Source organism: Phaseolus vulgaris, chromosome 11 (assembly GCF_051622355.1).
Source record: "Phaseolus vulgaris cultivar YP4 chromosome 11, ASM5162235v1, whole genome shotgun sequence".
NCBI lineage: Eukaryota > Viridiplantae > Streptophyta > Magnoliopsida > Fabales > Fabaceae > Phaseolus > Phaseolus vulgaris.
Window position 1 is genome coordinate 31,846,434 of NC_143508.1, and position 9,512 is coordinate 31,855,945.

Consider the following 9,512-nt stretch of genomic DNA (forward strand, 5'->3'; position numbering starts at 1 on the left):
AGTTGGCACCCAAAAAGTCACCCCTTGCGCAGTTGCACTCCCAGGTAAGAGGACTCACGCGAGGAAACACCCTCAGATAGGGTAACGGTGCTGTGAGGCCCTCCACGTGTACAGCAGCCAAGTCAGGATGGAGACGCCACGTTGCCAGGTGTGAGGTAATTAAGGTTATTTAACACATTTTCCGTTTCGAGCGTTTAAGGTACTGTAAATGCTCCCGCACGTTTCAAACGTCTTAAATGTGCTGAACAGTTTTATAATTAAATGCGCTTTGAATATGGGAAGAGCTTAAATAGCGCTTTGAATGTTGGGAACGGGGTTCGAACTTTTGGCAAATTTTCCAGAAACACTCTAGTTGCTTGCTCGAGCCTTGAGGTTAGGCACAAGGGACTAGGGAAAGATTGTTTGCCAGAACGAGAATATACACACAATACACAGTCCATTTTTAAGACCTTCAGAGTGCCATACGCGGTGCTCAGAGACGGAGGTGCACAGTTTTGGTGTTTCTCGCTGGCTGACTTGAGCGTCGGAGTGCAAACGACCGCTAGGGCGCCCTCTTGTCCTCTTTTGCAGGGATCCACAGGTAACCAGTGGGAAGGAGTCCCTAGCTGACGATTGAGGTCGCGCACGAAGACGTCCCAGTCAACCGGACGGAACATTTGGCGCCCACCGTGGGGCCGATATAAAACATTGGTCCCATCGCAAGTTCGAAAAGTCTATCAAGTCACGATCGCATTTGAGGAAACAGAGAAGGATGGCCACCACTAGACGAGGTACCGCACGCGCTGCGGGAGAAGAAATGTCCATGCAGCAGGTCCTGGAGATAATGCGAGGGCTGCAGGATGATATGGCGGATTCGAAGATAGAGCAAGAGCGCATGCAGGCGGATCTTGACGGCTCACATGTGAGAAACGACGAGCTCCGTCGCGTGAATGAGGAGTTGCGTCGGAGTCTGAGGAACAATCAGGTGCAGCGCGAGAACGAAGAGGGGGGGCATCTCACTCCACCAAGGGAGTTCTCTACTCCCTTCTCGCAGGAGATCCTGGACGCGCCGATCCCCAACACCTTCGCAGGACCTAAGGCGATTTTCACTGGGATGGAGGACCCTAAGGCGCATCTCACGGCGTTCCACACACAAATGGTGTTAGTGGGCGGTTCTGACGCCGCAAGGTGCAAGCTCTTCATGAGTACTTTGATAGGAATGGCCATGGATTGGTTTATCAGCCTTCCTAGCGGCCATATCACCTCTTTCTAACAGCTGTCCCAGTTGTTTAGAGAGCAATACCTGGCGAACAGGGCCCCTCCGCCGGTATCTTACGATCTGTTTGATGTGAAGCAATACCAAGGGTAAAGTTTAAAGGAGTATATCAACCGTTTCGGGTCCCATGTGGTGAAGGTGGGCATGACGGAGGAGCCCATGATTGTGTATGCCTTTAGGAAAGGCGTATGTCCTGGCCCTTTTTGCGAATCTATTATTCGCAATCGACCAAGGACTTTCGCTGAAATACGACGTCGGGCAGTGGAGCATATCGCCTCTGAAGGAGAGGTGTGCGAGAAGCGCACCAGCGTGGTACCTTCGCGCCCGAGAGCGCAAGCGCGGGCTCAGCCTGTCAGGGTCAATGAGACCACGACGGGGAGAAAAAAGCCAGAGGGGAGACGCCCCTATGAGACCAGGAAACCCCAACCCAGGGGTCCAGCAGGAGGGGATCGCCCAGTCAGAGAGAGGGCGAGACCGGCGAGGTACAACTTTGCGGTGGAGCTGAAGGACCTGATCGTCGTGCCTAATATAGCTGAGAGGCTGAGGCGACCGGCGAAAACTGACAAGGTGTTAGGGCCACGGAAAGACTCCTGGTGCGAGTTCCACGAGGCTTTCGGTCATCACATTGACAACTGTCTCTCATTGGGTTATCAGCTTGATGAGCTGGTGAAGAGCGGGTTTCTGAAGGATTACGTCGCAGAACCCGCCGCGACCGCCGCCCTGCCGGCGCCAACAGAGGAGCAAGCACACGAGATGCCTTTACTTGGCGAGGTCCACACCATTGCTGGAGGTTTTTCCGACGGGGGACCCACCGCCTCCCAGCGGAAGAAATACGCGAGGGGGGTCAATTCAATCGAAGAGAGAATCTCGGGTGAGCCATGGGAGTCGGACCTCGTGTTCACGAGAGGAGATCTCCGAGATATGGTACCCCACGACAACGACCCCGTTGTCATCTCAGTCGTCACAGCCGGAAGAAAGGTGCATAGGGTTCTGGTCGATCAGGGAAGTTCAGCAGACGTCATGTTCTTGTCGACATTCAACAAGCTGTGATTGTCCCCTGACCTTCTGAGGCCCTACACAGGCTGCCTATATGGGTTCGCAGACAACCAAGTGGAAGTCCGAGGCTACTTGGAACTGCGGACGACATTCACAGATGGGGAAGCCTCGCGCACCGAAAGCATACTATACTTGGTCGTGAACGCTCATTCCGCCTACAACATCTTGTTGGGGAGACCGGCGCTGAATAGGCTCAATGCGGTATCCTCCACACGTCATATGAAGATGAAGCTACCAGACCTTAGCGGCAAGGTCATAGTTATCAAGTCGGATCAGGAGGAAGCGCGAAAGTGTTATGAAAACAGTTTAAAATCGAAGAAGAGCGTGTTCATGGTGTTTGAACGACCGCCAAGTGTCGATGCGACGATGATAGAGGCAACGCCCTCCGGGTCAACGCCTGTTGGGGCCACGCCCGAGAGGGCGACGCCCGAGGTAGATACACTGATGGAGGAGAGACCTGACGATACGACGCCCGTGGAAGAGGTGGCGCTCATCCAGGGAAATAGCGGGGATCAACAGGCGGCTAATGCCGTGGAGAGGGAGATTGGCGGCAAGACGTTTAAACTAGGGCGTCTGCTGGGCCAAGAAGAACAGGAAGCGGTGGCAGAGGTGATCTCACGCCATTTGGACGCCTTTGCGTGGTCTGCCTCGGACATGCCTGGCATCGATCCTGATTTCTTATGCCATCACCTCAGCATGGACGCCACGGTTCGCCCCGTGCGCCAAAGGAGGAGAAAGTTCAATGAAGAGAGGCAGCTGGTGGTACGCGAAGAAACGCAGAAGCTGTTGAAGGCTGGCCACATCAGGGAAATCCAATACCCCAAGTGGCTAGCCAATGTCATTCTAGTAAAGAAGGCGAATGGGAAGTGGAGGATGTGCGTGGACTTCACAGACCTAAACAAGGCGTGCCCAAAGGACTCGTACCCGCTGCCCAGCATTGACGCGTTAGTAGATAGCGCCTCCGACAGCAAGGTGCTAAGTTTCCTAGATGCTTTCTCAGGGTACAACCAGATTAAAATGCACCCGAGAGACGAAAGCAAAACCGCATTCATGACGGAAACCAGCAGTTATTGTTACAGGGTGATGCCTTTCGGTTTGAAAAATGCGGGCGCCACCTACCAAAGGCTGATGGACAAGGTCCTAGCACCTATGTTAGGAAGAAACGTATACGCCTACGTGGATGATATGGTAGTGGCGTCGAAGGATAGGGCACAGCATGTGGCTGACCTGGAGGAATTATTCGTCACTATATCCAAGTACCGCCTCAAACTAAACCCCGAGAAGTGTGTCTTTGGGGTAGAGGCCGGGAGGGTCCTAGGTTTCATGCTCACGGAGAGGGGGATAGAGGCGAATCCCGACAAATGCGCAGCGATCATCGCCATGCGAAGCCCGACGTCAGTAAAGGAAGTACAGCAACTGACGGGGCGGATGGCGGCGCTCTCGAGGTTCGTTTCTGCCGGAGGAGAGAAGGGGCACCCATATTTCCAGTGCCTTAAGAGAAATAGTCGTTTCGCATGGACGGATGAATGCGAAGTGGCTTTCATCAAGCTAAAAGAATACCTGGCGGCGCCACCGGTCCTCTGCAGACCGGTAGAGGGCGTGCCTCTCCGACTGTATTTCACGGTGACGGAACAAGCTATCAGCTCTGTGTTAGTCCAAGAACAGGACCAGATTCAAAGACCTATCTACTTCGTAAGCAAGGCCCTACAAGGTGCGGAGATGAGGTACCAGGCATTGGAGAAGGCAGCGCTGGCGGTGGTGTTTTCCGCCAGGAGGCTTCGTCATTACTTCCACAGCTTCACGATGGCAGTGATGACCAACCTCCCCATACAGAAGGCACTGCAAAAGCCCGATGTGGCTGGAAGGATGGTGCGCTGGGCGGTGGAACTTTCAGAATTCGACATCCAGTATGAGCCCAGAGGATCCATTAAAGGGCAGGTATACGCAGATTTCGTTGCAGAACTCTCGCCCGGAGGCGAACAGGAGTTGGAGGCAGGCTCGCAGTGGTCGCTCTCAGTGTACGGCTCTTCCAACCAGCAAGGAAGTGGTGCGGGAATAGTCTTGGAAGGACCAGACGGTGTACTGATCGAGCAGGCCCTGCGCTTCGCTTTCAAAGCCAGCAATAATCAGGCTGAGTATGAAGCCCTGATTGCAGGAATGCTTTTAGCCAAAGAGATGGGCGCGCGGAACCTCTTAGTGAAGAGTGACTCTCAACTAGTTACAAGGCAAGTGTTGGGTGAGTTTCAAGCGAAAGACCCGCAGATGGCAGCATATTTAAGGTACGTCGAATCGCTAAGAGGAGCCTTCAGTGCTCTTGAACTGGTGCATGTCCCAAGGGAGCAGAATGCCAGAGCTGACCTGCTCGCCAAGCTGGCCAGCTCAGGCAAGGGGGGCAGGCAGAGGACCGTAATCCAAGAGACGCTTAAGGCTCCGAGGAAATTCATAGAGGATAACAGGGTGGATGTCCTCCACGTAAGCGCCGCGAGAGGAAGGCCAAGAAGTCATCGTTCCTTGACTCAGGATACGTTGAAGGCACCTCACATTAGTGTATACACGGACACGCCCGAAGGAGGGAGGCGAGCGCAGATACATGTTTTAGCCGAAGGAGACACCTGGATGACCCCCTACAGGCGGTACCTGGCGGATGGGGTTCTCCCAATGGAGCCTGAAGAAGGTAAGAAGGTTAAGAGAAATGCGGCAAGGTACACCCTGATAGACGGAGTGTTGTTCAGACACGGTTTCACTCACCCTATCTTAACATGCGTAAGCGGCGACGAGTGTACCAGGATAATGACGGAGCTCCACGAAGGCGTTTGTGGGAGCCATGTAGGCGGAAGGTCCTTAGCTTCTAAGGTGGTGCGCGCAGGGTTTTATTGGCCAACAGTAAAGGAAGATTGCGTGTGACACGCCCAGCGTTGTAAGCAATGCCAAAAACACGCAGACTGGCACAAGGCGCCGCCAGAGGAGCTGCGATCCATATACAGCCCATGGCCTTTCCATACCTGGGGGATCGACATCCTAGGCCCGTTTCCGTTGGCGATAAGGCAGATGAAGTACTTGATCGTCGCCATCGAGTACTTCACCAAGTGGATAGAGGCGGAGCCCGTGGCCCAGATCACTGCGCACAAAGTCCAGCATTTTGTGTGGAAGAACATTGTGTGCCGCTTCGGCATACCTAGACGCTTGATATCCGATAATGGGACCCAGTTTGCCAGTCAGCAGTTGAGAAACCTATGTGCTGAAGTAGGCATCAAGCAGGTGTTCGCATCAGTTGAACACCCCCAGACTAATGGGCAGGTAGAGTCAGCAAACAGAGTTTTGCTGAGAGGGCTAAAGAGAAGGCTGGAAAAGGCCAAAGGAGCATGAGCGGAGGAGGTGCCAAGGATCGTGTGGGCATACCACACCACGCCCCAATCTTCCACCATGGAGACGCCTTTCAGCTTGGTGTATGGGTCGGACGCGATGATCCCGGTTGAGATTCACGAAAGCTCACCACGTTTCCAAAACTTTGTGGTGGAAGAATCCAACGAAGAAAGGCGGGTGAACCTAGACCTACTGGACGAAGCCAGGGAGGAAGCCAGAATAAAGGCCGAAGCAGTGAAGAGAAGAGTATAGCGACAATACAGCTCTAAGGTAAAGCCGCGACAGTTTCAGATTGGCGACCTAGTTGTGAGGAAGGCTCATCCATACGAGCTGGAGAATAAGCTATCTCCCAAGTGGACCGAACCCTTCAGAATTACCGAGGCTAAGGGCAATGGTTCGTACAACCTAGAGACCTTGGAGGGGGGTCCCATCCCACGCAGCTGGAATGCAGCCAACTTAAAATTTTATTTTAGTTGACTTATGTAAGCAGCCATGTAACAACTTAGTTGAAGGGGACACTCTTTTTCCCTCTCGGGGGTTTTTTAATGAGGTCACCCGAATAAAAGAATAAAAAACAAGTTTGAGAAAAAGCCGTGCCTTGGTTTTCAGCCTTTACTTTTCTCCGTTTGAAGTAGTGTGAGTCGTCGCCAAGTCAAGGCGTCGCCTAGGTGAAGGCGTCGCCGAGAGAGAAGGCGTCGCCAAGAGAGAAGGTGTCGCCAAGAGAGAAGGTGCCGCCAAGAGAGAAGGCGTCTCCAAGAAGACAGGTGTCGCCTGAGTACAGGCGCCGTTGAGGAACATGAAGAAGGAAAAGCGCACAATATACGAAACGTATGCAAAGTAAAGCGGCGTTGCAAAAAATCAAGTATGCTATAGAAAAGTTGACGTTACAGGCAATGTTCGATACAAATGGGCGTAATGCGGTTAGGGCAAATATTACAACTCATGCAAAATACAAACGAGCCACTTCTCAGTGGCCATCGGAGTCAGCACTGGAGGAAGACGAAGCCCTGATCCCAGCCCGCAGAGCTCGGGCAAGTCGTGTCCTCCTCTCTTGGTTTATTTTCGAACCTGCACCAAAGGATATAAATGTGTCAGAGACACCAGGAAGCAAGACATGCACAGATAGAAAGCAATAAAAGCCGAAGTTTCTAGGGCAGTGACTCATACATATGTACTTTTCGAGAGTCCCAGTGTTGAACTCCAAGCTGATCAAGGTGGCGGAGTCAAAACTTCCCGCCTCAGCAAGAATCCGGCAGGCCACCTGGTCATTTGGGGCCAGCTTCTTGAAGGGCTTGGTTTTGAGAACCCTCGCCTCTCTCACCCAGTACAGAGGAAAACCATCCAGAGCGGTGGGAACGAGGTCAGTGCAGCAGATCTTGAAGAACCGGCCTTTCCACCCGGTAAATGAGTTTTGGAAGGGGGTGAGGAGAACTCTCCCAGGAACGTTACTGAGAGTTACCCAGAGGTTGTGCCTTTGCCTCTTCACCTCAAAGAAGTGAAGAAAGAGGTCAACCGAGGGAGCACAACCCAGAAACCCGAAGAGGATGTCAAAGGCTTTGACAAAGGCCCAGCTGTTGGGGTATAACTGGGCCGGAGCGACATTGATCTCCGTCAGCAGTTCCTTCTCGAACCGAGAGAAGGGCAGGCGCACGCCGATGATCTTGAAAACCACCTGGTAGAAGTAAAAGAAGGGGACCCCATCGTTGGCCCGTTCATCCCCGCATACTGGCTCCTCTAGAGTGCAGGGGAGCACAGCAATGTCGTCATCATGCCTCCTCGCGAAGGCGCGGTGATCATAGGAGCATGAATCCCCTTTGTGTTCCCTTATTGCCCTGGTGGCGAGTAAGCATGAGCATTCGTCAAGAAGCTCACTCGAAGCCCAAGGGTACAGGTCCTTGGGATTGACCCTGGGAGAAGTAGCATGTGAGGACATTCTTTAACAAGATCAGGGATTGTCGAAGGCGTATGACCCGCCGGTAACGCAAGAGTCGAGCGATGGTGGGAGCGAACGCTGGAAGAACCCTTCGCGAAAGGAGAAAGGGTGCAAGAAGAGAAAGTGTAAGTAGGATACAAAGAGTGCAGAAATGATGAGAACAATTTCAGAGTTTGAAGAGTTAAATAAAGCGGTTAGAGCGCCAAACGACGCAAGTAGAAGTATTGCAGTTAGAGCATTAAACGACGTGAATGGATGCACCGCACGATCGAGCCACGTGGCAGAAGATGAAAGGATGGCCCTGGCACCGCTGGTTAAACTCAGAAAACGTCGTATCGACAGAATACCCAGTGGTACGATGCGCCGTCGAAAGTGGGTCAGGGGAACAGTAGGAGTCAGGACTCAGTCGAATGACTGAACGTCCCATCAGCCATACAAGAAGCGCCACGTGGATGGCACCGGCGAAACCTCGAGCTTTTCGCTGTCCTCAGGAGTCGACCAGGGCCAAGGTCAAAGTCAATGCCAAGGTAAAGACGGCGCCTTTGGCGACGCCAGCATGAGACGCTCGAGGCGTCGCCTAGAAAGACGCAAAGGGTGACGCCAGCGTGAGACGTGCGGGCAAAGTCAATGCCAAGGTAAAGACGACGCCTTAGGCGACGCCAGCATGAGACGCCCGAGGAGTCGCCAGGAAAGACGCAAAGGGCGACGCCAGCGTGAGACAGTGCGGGCGTCGCCAACCCAAGTATCAGTAGCGTCGCCGATACCCACAGGCAGGAAAGACTGTGGAGGGAGACGAAGTCGAAGAAAGCAGAGCTAGTTAGCGGCGTCGCCTCCCCGATACCCACAAGTAGGAAAGACTATGGAGGGAGACGAGATCGCCAAACGCCAACAAATCACTGGCAGGGTTGTTCCCCGATACCTATGGGAAGGAAAGACCATGGAGGGAACGACCCCCCCCAGAGCACTCGGCGTTTTAGACACCAGGGGATGGTACGGCGCTGCTGTAGCAGGCCTCTCCTTAGGCGTGGGCGCCGGGCATTAAGAATCAAGGGACGGATCGCTTGGTGTTGAGACACCCCATGGACGATACGGCCCCATTAGACAAGCCTCTCCATGGGCGTAGGCATCGACGCGTAACGAGTATAGTACAGGCAAAACAACTGAAGCACGTGAAGTCAAAGGACGGAAGTAAAACCACACATGCGGAATTCTATATCACAAAGACACGAAGGTAATCATACAAAAACCCAGAGTTGTAACAAACGCGCAGACAGTTCAAAGAATCACAAGTTCAACAGAAAGAGTCAAAAACAGAGGTAAAGAGTAAAAGGAATAAAGCTTGAAAGGTAAAGGTGGCGGGTGAGAGACAGCGGTTCAGTCATCCAAGTCCATGGGCACGACCTTCCCGTCGATGACATGGTGTGTGGGGTCGCAGTTTGAAATATTGATGCCAGGGTTCTCGCAGGACGCCTGAGTCAGAGCCTCTTGGAAGCCCTCTTCAAACGCGCCCGCCATCTCCCCAGTCAATTCTTGGACCTCCCCCTCTAGTTCCGCAACCCTAGAGTCCATGGATGTCAACTGCTTCTCCAGAAATTCCTTCTCCACGCGGAGCTTGTTAGCCTCGGCTTGGAGAAGGCTCAAGGCTTCGACCTTCACAGCCAAGGCGTCCTCTCTCTCACCTAGTTTCTGCCTCCAAGCAGCATCCAGTTCTTCAAGTTTTCTCCGCTGCACTTCGGAGGCAAGAGCCGCCTCTTGGAGGCCAATGCTTTGGATTTGGTAGGAGGTGAGTTGGGCCAGTTGATCGGCATGCGCCTGTTCGAGTTCGCGCGCGTACGTCTCAGCCCCCTCCCTACCCTCGTGGGCCAGTTTCAGCAAAGATTGGGAAGTTTCCTCCTTTAGCCCCCA